The sequence below is a fragment of the Schistocerca nitens genome, chromosome 1 (assembly GCF_023898315.1).
Source record: "Schistocerca nitens isolate TAMUIC-IGC-003100 chromosome 1, iqSchNite1.1, whole genome shotgun sequence".
Lineage (NCBI taxonomy): Eukaryota > Metazoa > Arthropoda > Insecta > Orthoptera > Acrididae > Schistocerca > Schistocerca nitens.
In genome coordinates this window covers 584,221,727-584,232,227 of record NC_064614.1, presented here as the reverse complement: position 1 = coordinate 584,232,227, position 10,501 = coordinate 584,221,727, and the positions used below count along the sequence as shown (strand labels likewise).

Here is a 10,501-nt window from a genome sequence, read left to right as displayed (position 1 = left end):
AACGTCCAATAACCACTCTCAACGGCAAGTGGCGGTGGCAGCACTATCAGTGCCAGGGAGCGGGTGAGGGGGTGGGGGTTGGGGGGATGCGGAAAACAGTGCAGTCGTTGTCGTAATACGGAAATGGAGCCGCCACTCATCTGACGTCCAAAAGCCATGATCATTGGCATTCACGCCAAGGATGGCATTTCCGAAACGGCTGCGTGCCGCCGTCATTACAGTATACAGAGCACAACAAACCGGTCCTGAGGCGACTGTGGTATGCCACACGCCATAGATATCAGCAGCGGAGATGTGTACGGGCGACGTGCAACTGTTGAGCAACTGATCGCTCAGATGGTCCAAGGCGCTACCAACTGTGTCTCCTCAACGAAAGATCAGCAATCACTGCTGCCGTATAGGCCTCCGCTGCAGGCGCCCTGTTCGTGTACCTGCTGTTCATTGGCGACGAAGCCTGGAATTTGAACCCAAATCCGCACCAAAACGTTCCCTGAGTGGTGGTAGGTGGCCTTTTACTGGACAGATGGCAGCCATCCTGCAACAATCGTCGGAAGGATCCTGACCGGAGGAAGGAACATTACAGTTCTGAGGAATATTTTAATGGCACTGCCAGCGTTATCTAGTCATTCTGGAAGGCAGAATAGATGACCACAAACATGTATCTATCCTTGACGACCATGTGCACCTCTAAATGTAGTATGTTTTTCCTCGGCACGATGACGTTATCTACTGGACAAGGCAATGTGCCACACAGCTCACAATGTATGTCCGTGGTTTGAAGACATTATGATGAGTTAGCCGTGCTCCTCTTGCCTCCAAACTTTCGGAAGTTTAAACACAATCGAGAATCTGTGGGACCACCTCGATCGGGCTACTCGCCCCATGAATCCTCAATCGAGAAACCTAGCGCGACTAACTACAGCACCGCCATGGCTCCAATACCTTCCAGAACATCACAGGCACTCTTCGTTCACATCTCGTGCTCCAAAAGTTGGTTACTGAGGCTTCAGACAGGTGATCACGTTAATGTGATTGAACAGTGTACCAAAGATTGGAGAGACCGGTAATTAAACAAATATCTCTTACAGATATTTCCGTTTAATAACAAATACAGTATCAAGGAATGTGAAATACCGAGAAAATACACGAATTAATTGAAATCGTACTGCTCAGTTTGGCCAGGGTGGTATACCCTTTACCTTTCCTCCCACCGTTGATTCTCTTGAACTGCTGAACGGCTAGTGCGGACGATAGACGTCGTTTCTGTTAGGAGTGAGGAGTTTGTCGAGCCTGCGGCCGGAGTGGGGACGCGTCAAGCGTGGTCACGTGAAAGACACGAAACTGGATGTAACATTGTTAGTTAACATGGGAGAAAACAATGAAAGGATCACGTGTCATATTTTCCCGAGACATCCCATCTTGGGTTGTTCGGACGCCTGGTGCAAGTCTTTCTGACTGACACCACTTTGATGTCTGCCCCCGGGCCCGGGTTCGATTCCCGGCTGGGTCGGGGAATTTTCTCCGCCCAGGGACTGTGTGTTGTGCTCCTCATCATCATCCTATTATCCTCATCGACTGCAGGTCAGGCCGGCCTGAGTGGCCGTGCGGTTCTAGGCGCTACAGTCTGGAACCGAGCGACCGCTACGGTCGCAGGTTCGAATCCTGCCTCGGGCAAGGATGTGTGTGATGTCCTTGGGTTAGTTAGGTTTAATTAGTTCTAAGTTCTAGGCGAATGATGACGTCAGAAGTTAAGTCGCACAGTGCTCAGAGCCATTTGAACCATTTGACTGCAGGTCACCGAAGTGGCGTCAGATTGAAAGACCGGCACCCGGCGAACGGCCTGTCCAGCGGGGGACCCTAGCCATACGATTAAATAAGTAAATAACCACTTCGATAACCTGCGCGACTTTATGATGAAGATGAGACGAAATGATTAGGGCTATAGAAACACCCAAACCCCAAAGGAAGAAAATTTCCGATTCGTCTGAGAATCGAACCAAAGACCGTGCGATCTAGAGGCAGTGATGCTACCTGCTTTTTTCTTCTTTTTTAATGTTTCATCGGTCCTTTTTTGCTTTTTTTTAGTTGACTTTCGAGCCGTGCCCATTCAGCCATCTCAATAGTATGTGTAATGTCAATTATGTCCATACGAACACCTAATCCCCGAACGGAGAAAATCTCCGGCTCTGCCGGTGCTAGACCACGAGCTACGGGCAACAGGGAAGAAACGAAATTGTATTGCAAGTGATTTACGCAGAATGTTTCTCACTAGTTTTCATATGACTGGAAGAATTATCTTGGTAGTGGGCTTAAAGTATGAAAGGCAGAATTGTGATTTCAACAGTGTATGTGTAAGAATCAGCGTCTGTTATTTGATGATAAATTCCGAAAGTGTTGTGAAAATTAATCTAGAGTGCTATTATTCAGTACTTTCCCAGTTATTAAGAGTACCCGTTCGTCATAATGTCTTTAACCGGGATCGTTTTGGTTAGAGCACGCGGTCATTGAAGCGAGTATGGTAAACGGAGGAGACTTCCGCTACCAGTTAAACAACCTGAACGCCTAAAACTGATCAAATTTTGATAACAGTTTACTAGTAAAGAGATTACGAAGTCGAAGGCTTCAGTGCATTACAGTGAGGTGACACAAGTCATGGAACAGCGATATGCACATATACAGATGGTGGTACCATCGAGTGCACAAGGTATACAAGGGCAGTGCATTGGCAGACTTGTCATTTGTACTTTGATGATTCATGCGAAAGGTTTCCGACGTGATTGTGACCGCACGACAGGAATTAACACACTTTGACAGCGGAATGGTAGATGGAGCTGGACACATGGGATACTCCATTTCGGAAATCGTTAGGGAATTCAATATTCCGATATCCACGGTGTCGAGATGGTGCCGGGAATACTAAATTTTCAGGCCTTACCACTCATCACGGAAAACGCAGTGACCGACAGCCTTCACGTAACGACGGACGGCAGCAGCATTTGGGTAGAGTTGTCAGTGCTAACAGACAAGCAACACTGCGTGAAATAAGCGCAGAAAAAAATGTGAGGGATACGACGAACGTATGGCGAGATTCGTTGTGGATGGGCTATGGCAGAAGACGACCAACGGGAGTGCCTTTGCAGCATCGAGCGTGGTGGCGCAGTGGGGAAGCCGTCTTGATTTACGTTTTCTGTAATTTTTTCCGTAATTTCCCTAAATCAATTAAGGCAAATGCCAGGATGGTTCCTTCGAAAGGACAGGGCCGCTTTGCTTCTCATGCCTTCCCTAATCCGAGCCTTGTCTCTAATGACCTCGTTGTCGACGGTACGTTTAGCACGAATCTCCTCCCTTCTTCTCCTTTGCTAACAGCACGGCATCGCCTGCAGTGCCTCTGCTGGCCTCGTGACCATATCGGTTGGAACCTAGACGACACCGAGCGAGGTGGCGCAGTGGTTAGCACACTGGACTCGGGAGGACGACGGTTCAATCCCGCGTCCGGCCATCCTGATTTAGGTTTTCCAGGCAAATGCCGGGATGGTTCCTCTGAAAGGGCACGGCCGGCTTCCTTCCCCGCCCTTCCCTGACCCGACGAGACCGATGACCTCGCAGTTTAGTCTCTTTCCACAAATAATCCAATCCAATCCTTCACGACAGGAAAACCGTGGCCTGGTCATGTAAGTCCCGACTTGAGTTGGTAAGAGCTGATGGTAGCCATGGACGCAAGTTGTCAACAAGGCACTGTGCAAGCTGTTGGTGGCTCTATAATGGTGTGGGCTGTCTTTACATAGAACGGACTGGGTCGTCTGGTCCAACTGAACGACCAATGAGTAGAAATAGTTACGTTCGGCTACTTGACCATTTGGAGGCATTCATGGATTTCATGCTCCCAAAAAATGCTGGAATTTTTATGGATGACAACACGCATATCACAGGGGCCACAGTATTTCGCAACTAGTTTCAGGAACATTCTGAACAATTCGAGCAAATTATTTGGCCACCGATCGAACATTTATGGGACATAACTGGGAGGTCGGTTCGTGCATGAAATCCTTCACCGGCAACACGTTCGCAAATGAAGGGCGGCTGTGGAGGCGGCGTGGCTCAGTGTTTTTGCAGGGGACTTGCAACGACTTTTTGAGTTCACCTGGAAAAAGGAGGTCCGACACGATATTAGGAAGTATCCCCTGACTTTTGTCACCTCAACGTATTACGCATGTAATCTTCAAATTAAAATTGACAACGTGTTCCAAACTGAAGATTGTGGGCAAAATTACTGCTGGGACATTTGAATGGAGGATACTATTTATCAACAGTCAGTACTTGAATTGACGGCTTCTCAGCTGTCCACTGGACGGTTCAGTTTCGCTGAGATGAAGATCAGCCTGAAGTGGAGTTCCTTGCCAGCCTTTCGTCTCGCAACGCTGGTGACGGCGGACGGCGTCTGTTAGACCCACTGAATAATGGATCACGACGCACGCCGCCACCTGAGCCATTGCGGGCTCTGGGGGTGGAGTATGGGGAGGGGGTAACGTTTTTCTGGCGGCCTATGGGAGGCTCTCAGCTTCTGCTCTCCTCTGTGGATCCCTTGCTTCCATAACGCGCCCTGTGACGCGAGACCGAAGTTAGGGGAGCCGCGGAGTGGGCTGTTGAAGGAACCTCTGCGAGGACGTTACCCCTCAGCGTGACGAGAAACCGAGACAACCCGACGCTCGCTGAGCGCGCTCTCTTGTATAAATGCGTAGACTGCCTCCCCCTCGCCATCTGCTGCGAACACCAGTGTGCACAAGTTTTATAAAAAAAAAAAACGCACAACTCCTTCGTAGGAATATTTTTTTCCACTTAGAGATATTTAATTCTACTCTTCTTCCAGGCGCTACCCTCCGCCACTCACACACACTTCTGGAATGTTTCAGCTCGCCATTCAGTCGTGGGCAGCTTCTTTCTGAACATCCTTAAGGTCTCAAAGAAATTCTCCTTAATGTCGTGATATTGACTGGAACGGCGTTGTTTCAACATTGATTTTAATTTCAGAAACAAGGGAAAGTCCTACGGATCGATGTGTGGCGACCAGGGTAAAACGGATGGATCTTAAAAGTAAGCGACGCGTCTACGACGAAGTCACTAGGGGACTGACTACTAGCTGTGATCCGACAAAGATAGTATAACTTTCTCACAAGATTTCAGATAAAAAACATGTAAATGATCTGCATGCACTTTCAGTGTTAAACACCCTATTTTTGAATGTAAAATTAACTTTTGTAAAGAACACTTTTACAGAAGAGTTCTTAACTTCACAGTCTATGGGGATTCATTTCATTCAGTGTCTTCATCACATACAGCGAAAACATCAGATGAATTCGCAATTGCGAGTGTTCAAATGTGTGTGAATTCCTAAGGGACCAAACTGCTTAGGTCATCCGTCCCTAGACTTACACACTACTTAAACTAACTTATGCTAAGAACAACACTCACACCCATGCCCGAGGGAGGACGTGAACCTCCGGCGGGAGGGGCCGCGCAGTCCGTGACATGACGCCTCAAACCGCGCGGCCACTCCGCGCAATTGCAATAATGACCACCATCAGGTGTAGAATGGAATGACGACAATGAAAATTTGTGCCGGATCAGGACATACAGAAGTTTGAGTCTGGGCGTGAGTCGTGCACGGATAGCCAAACAATAAGGAGACCCCTCGCGATAAGCGGGAATTCCGGCTTCGAATCCCAGTCCGGCAAAAATTTTCATTGTCGTCATTCCATTATACAGCTGATGGTGGTCACTAGTCGAAATAGCGAATTCATCTGATGTGTTTAGTAACGGCTGTGGTCGCCGGAGTACATCGCCATCAGAATAGCACCGGCACTGCAATATCGTACTTACAGTTAATCTCCGAGTCTCGATGATAAATAGGCGCGGAGTACTCAAATGATTCTTCTTTTCATTATTAATCAATTTTTCATCAAAACTATACAAACATCTACATTCATCAAACCTGTATCCAAAGCACTTGATAATAAAAAGAATCACAATGAAAAAACTCAGATGAAATAAACTCCGAACTCGTAACTGCCAAACTACCGAAATACGGACTACTTTCTGGCGCGCTTCTTACTACTACTACTACGTATGTGTATGAGCGCCAGAACAATCAGGATACCTCTAGTGTACTTACAGTTATTTTAATTATTTCTGACTTTCATATAAGTATAAATTTTAGCAAATCTTTTCATTGGTTAAAAGCTACAGGACTGGAAGCCTCTGGCTTAATGAACTACTAGAGGACTTGGATTCGGCTGGGATCTCTGATCTTGAGGTAGAAGATCGTTTCAAATTTTGTGCTATGGTTGAGTTTCTGACCCCACCACCTAGAGTCCCTAAACGTCGGAAGCCCCTTTCATAGGAGAGGAAGGAGAAATTATCAGCAGGGCTCAAAAGATATTGGGAACGGAAGAGAGCATCGAAAAAAAACTAGTCATAAGCGCTCCTTAGTGGGTTTAAATCAATAATAAAAAAATTTTATCAAAAATATATATTTTTCACATGTGAAAATCAAAGAAAAAAATAGTGAGAATGTATAGGTAAAATATTCACAATTTAAAGATGGAAGATTCCAGAGTGGGATGCCTACAAAACATTGCTTGCATCATGCAATTAACTGATTTTCCTTAAATAGTTTTTCGAGAAACTAACTACATTTTTCGTAATCAAAGATAGTTATTTGAATAATGAATGTAAATTTTGGTCTGGAACAGCTTAAATGAAATTTCATTATTTGTGTGACATTTCTTATGATTTTAACTACTTAAATGATAGAAATCTGTAATGTTTTCAAGAAACATTTGTCTTCAAAATTATGTTTCCACGAATATTTCTCTGTTTTATAATGAGATTAATAGGATGACACGCTTTGAAAAACACTATGATAACGTGTTGTGACTGACAAAAATTACCTACTTTAGTTATAAACAAGTAAGAAAGATATTATTGTTACGATTGTTCAAACGTATGATGTACCACTTCAGAAAAAAATTTATCAAGTATTACGAAACTAAAACAATATCAAAAGCGTGGAAAGTAAAAGTGGTACGGTACATATAAATTTATATGAGAAGTTAGCCTACTTCTCGGTATATTTCAGTAGGGAGGGAAATCGGAGTTTCTTCTGGAAGCAGGAAAAAAAAATGGTTCAAATGGCTCTGAGCACTATGGGACTTAACATCTGAGGTCATCAGCCCCCTACAACTTAGAACTACTTAAACCTAACTAACCTAAGGACATCACAAACATCCATGCCCGAGGCAGGATTCGAACCTGCGACCGTAGCAGTCGCGCGGTTCCGGACTGCAGCGCCTAGAACCGCGTGGCCACCGCTGTCGGCAAGACCAAGAAAAACCATCTGGATGTACTGTCGGGGTTTTAAACGACCGTTTTCCCAGATGCGAGTGCAGTGGTGTTGGTAAGGTGGCTGGTGGACTACAAACATCTGATGTTTCTTTCTGAGAATTTTCTTTCATATTCTTTTTAAAACTGAAGAATGGAGTTACCAGCATCGTCTGCACATCCTCTGGTGGTTGCACGATACTCGGCACGCTCCAAATTCTTGATTTCCTGAGTGTAACCGTCACCAGCTGAGTTCGGATGCCTTCCTGGTCGAGTGCCATCATCATTGACGATCACACTGGAACCAGGGGAAGCATTCGCAACAGTGAGTATCAAGTCTGCAGGCTTGATTCAAAAGTGCATTCGCGCAGCATTTCAAGTTGTGTCGTCCCTCTCGTGAGAAAGAGAGCGTACAAAAAGAAAAAATACGAAGAAAAAGGGGAGGCTACGGATTCTTGTGTCACTTTTCATTCAGAAAAGAATTTGGGAAACAAAAATATATATCTGTAATGTGAACGAATGTGGTTACGCGAGACGTTGTCACGAATACAGTGCTTTCAGTGGCTCAACGCTGGGACGCTTCGTTCACGTAAACGAAGAAAATTTCGTTTGATTTTTCCGATGCCTCATATCCACCGAGAACCAGTGGAATGCCTACGACGTTATGTGGAAAGTTTCACCGGACTACTACCGCAATCTCATACTCCAGGAAAGCTTAGGCGACGAGTGGCTTTATTTCTGTGAAAAAAATGTTGTCATGTGCAGAATGAAAATTGAGTGAATGTATTTGACTTTGACTAATGGTCTCTGTGACTTAGCTATCGGGCTTTTGAAGCACGCAGAGAGGTACCGCGCTGAATACCGGGTGTGCCAAAGAAATTGCCTCGGCCTTGGACTGGAACTGTGTTCACTCAGGCTCGTGACGACTATTGAGGAGCTGCTAGTAAAACAGTGTCATACAGTCGGGTCTCTTGTGTTTTAGTCCAAATGAAATGATCTGTTATAAGCAACACAAGAACGCTATGTTTTACAGTCTGTAGCAGCCGTGTGATTGTCATTTCATAATAATTACTACAGGATACTGAAGTATTTATTTAACTACCTGATTTCCTACTTCCGGCCCCACCCCCCAAATTCTCTTCAAATTCCCTCCTCTCTCTCTCTCTCTCTCTCTCCCTCTCCCTCCCACTCTCCCTCTCCTTCCCTCCACCCCTCTCTCTCCCGATCCTCATCTCCTTCAGTCTCTCACTCAGTCTCACAGTCCGTTATCTTCGACCACTGTATCACCACGATCCAGTGATGGGGTGAAATCATCGCCAGTAATAGACAAAGAATTATAGAGCTGAAATCGCACTGTTCATAAAAAAACCGTATTACGTAAACTGGGGAATAAATGACACTGATATCACCCCACCACCACCACCACCACCACCACCAACACCATCACCACCATCATCATCATCATCATCATCTCCAACCCTAATTCTTGTGCTTTCGACTCGGTCACCCTTTCATTTTACATGTCCGGTTCAGTTTTATACACATAGCTTCAGTTACTTCATATAATACCTTGCAAAACAAGAGGACAAAAACTATTCTAGAGGATACCTCTCGTTCTGTATTGACTTTTGCTGGAGATACAGATGACTCATTTGCGGGTCTACCCACGCACGAGAACTATGAATAATATGAAAAAATATAGTATTTTCTTCAGTGGAAAAAGGAATTCTGGAGGCGCCGGGTATCGATCCCGGTACCTCTCACATGCTAAGCGAGCGCTCTACCATCTTTTTTTTTTTTTTTTTTTTTTTTTTTTTTTTTACTCTCATTTTGTTCGCTTTTGTTCGTTGCATGTGCTCGGGGCGGACGTCGTAAGACATCCATTTATGTTCATTGTTGATCGATTGACTCAGTTTTTTTATTACAGAGGGCACGTAACCCTCTGACCGAACACGCTGAGCTACCGTGCCGGCATCATCTGAGCTACGCCCCCAGCTCTGGACGGAACTGACCTGCTAGCAGACACTTCGTACCGAACTTTCTCTGCTCCGTTTGGGAGACGGCCAGTCGATGGGTGTGGCCCTGGCAGTGGGCAGCGTTGCTTTGGCTGCCAGAAGGCGAACTCCAGTACTGTGTCTCAACTGATGGAAAGTGCCTCTGTGGTATCTGGGGGCGTAGCTCAGATGGTAGAGCGCTCGCTTAGCATGTGAGAGGTACCGGGATCGATACCCGGCGCCTCCAGAAAAGTTTTTACCAAGCGTTTCTCATTATTTACCAACCCTTTAATGGAAAGGTCTGATGTACCAATAAGAAAAGGAGTTCGTGTGATTACTGTGTCTTCATCTTAGGAACGAACCTGAGTTTAGAATGAAAACAAACCGAAAGCAAATGTAGGGGGGAGGAGTCGGAAGCTATGTGTGCATGATGGACAGTAGAAGTAAAGTTGCTTCCTAGTTAGGGAGGAAAACTACACGAGCTTGCTGGATTTTGTAAAATTTAACAATGGCTTATTTCAATATGACTTTCTAATAAGCTTTGACACGTGATACAGACTAGTCACATCTCATCAGAACAGACAGCGCTGTTGACGTTGCTAAATGTGAGTGTAACATCCACTCGTCCGTTGACAACTATTAGAAACTTTTGATCCGTCTCGAGGTAACCTGTGTGACAGGCCTCGCTTACTTATACTCTCAAGGATTACGAATCTGATCTCTCACATAGAATTTTGCGCTCGAACATTGTATTAACACTAGTTCTCGCGAAAAATGAGGCTGAAGTTCTTGTAAGATGGACTGCAAGTATAACTGGGCAAGATGCTGCAAGAGTTTAAGACATTCGGAACCAGCGGTGGTACAGATCGCCGCCCAGATGTCCATGATAGCCATAAAGTCTCGATTCATTTCTACGAAGTAATGAATATAATTGCATAATACGGGCGTTTCTGGAGTCAATCCGTGTACATACTTTCATTGCACTTAGTCATAGCCCCCGTCCATGTCGAAGCAATACTACCACCGTTGAATGGTAGACTTAAATACATTCGAATGCCTGTGTTGTGAAGTAGTCGACGCTGCATCCCAGACTTGAGCTCTTATCCTGGACATCTCTTACCTTTATGGAT

The 10,501-nt window shown here is 45.4% G+C and overlaps 1 non-coding gene across 1 annotated transcript; it reads left to right on the top strand.

The window, feature by feature from the left end:
- Window positions 1–9,545: 9,545 nt before the first annotated feature.
- On the top strand, window positions 9,546–9,618 carry Trnaa-agc (transfer RNA alanine (anticodon AGC)). Its single transcript has one exon. It is a non-coding gene; the product is annotated as a tRNA-Ala (tRNA).
- Window positions 9,619–10,501: the final 883 nt, after the last annotated feature.